This window comes from Camelina sativa, chromosome 9 (genome assembly GCF_030686135.1).
Source record: "Camelina sativa cultivar CO46 ecotype springtype chromosome 9, ASM3068613v1".
Classification (NCBI taxonomy): domain Eukaryota; kingdom Viridiplantae; phylum Streptophyta; class Magnoliopsida; order Brassicales; family Brassicaceae; genus Camelina; species Camelina sativa.
Window position 1 is genome coordinate 7833760 of NC_141888.1, and position 1390 is coordinate 7835149.

The window sequence follows — 1390 nt, forward strand, 5'->3', positions numbered from 1 at the left end:
AAGAAGGATCTTGTCAAGCTTCTCATCGACCATCTTCAAGTCCTTCTTGTACTTGTCCTCTTGATCAGTTGAGGAACTCTTTATGGTTCTGTCATAGTCCTCATTATAGTTGCCATCTGACTGAGCAAGATTCTCAACTAATTCCCAGCCTTCTTCCACATTCTTGTTGAGGAAGTTGCCATTAGAAGCTGTGTCAAAAAGCATCCTTATCTTGGAAAGTATTCCTCTATACAATGTGCTCAAGAGTGACTCATTGCTGAAGCCATGATGAGGACATTAAGTCTTAAATCCTTTGAACCTCTCCCATGCTTCACAAAAGCTTTCATTGTTTCTTTGAGCAAACCCAGAAATTTCATTTCTCAATCTAGCTGTCCTACTCGAGTGACCCGGTCGAGTGCCTCGAAGATTGATGTTCTCGGGTACTTGAGCTCCTCTTCCTCTGATTTGGCTCATACATTGAAGCCCTAGCTGGTTCCACAGGATTCGCAACCCTTGAAAGTGCTCTCTCCTCAAAGGGCTTGAATGGCTAGGAGATGAGTTTCCACTCTTCAGCTCAGCAATCTCCTTCTTTAAGCCTTTGATAGACTTAGCCATGTTGGTCACCTTCTTCTTCAGCTTATCAAACCTCTTTCCATGCCACTTGCCCCACTTTTGCAAAAGAGTTAACCTCTTGGCATTCTCCCTCACTCCTCTACTATCTCTTAGGTTGGGCTCATAATCTTCAAAGTAGAACTGCTCCTCTCCATCAGCTACTTGTGCATTCCCAGCTTCCTCAACTCTATGTTGAACCACTCCATCAAACCAATGCTCCTCAGCTGGCCAAAAGTCAATGTTGGCTCCCTCTTGAATGGTGGTGAGCTCTTGGTTAGGCAATATGAATTGCTTTTTCCCAAGTGTTGGAAGCTCAAAGTTGAAAATGTGGTTCCCTTGATGCATCTCCTTGGCTAGGATGAGAGTAGAAGTGAGGTAGCTTGAGTCAATCTATCTTGGTGAGACACATTCTCCTCTAAGTGGAACTTTAGCAGCTTGAAGGATTGGAGTGATGATGCCTCCAATGGTAAGTGCTCCTCTTGACCCTTTGTTCTCCAACTTTCCTACCCAACTTCTCAATTGAATCATGTGGTAAATGAGCACCATTCCTAGGTCAGTCTCCACTGTGCTCCCAAGGATGATGGCACCATTCCTTGCTTGAAAGATCACTCCATTAAGAGCCAAGTCAATCATCTTTAGCTCTCCCTCATTGATGTTCCCAGTTTCCTTCCTTGCAAAGAAGGTGTTGGCAAGAGCTTTGTGGAAGTACCTTAGGACTGGGCTCCTTATCCTTGAGCTCTTGGAGTTGGAAGATGAGTAGAGCTTGTTGTCTCCAATGGTTTCCCACACAGCATACAAC

General features: G+C 44.5%; 1 non-coding gene across 1 annotated transcript; it reads left to right on the forward strand.

Moving 5' to 3' along the window:
• The first annotated feature begins 259 nt into the window (after positions 1–259).
• LOC147937887 (small nucleolar RNA R71) lies at positions 260–366 on the forward strand. The gene has a single exon (XR_015567482.1). It is a non-coding gene; the product is annotated as a small nucleolar RNA R71 (small nucleolar RNA).
• The last annotated feature ends 1024 nt before the right edge of the window (positions 367–1390 follow it).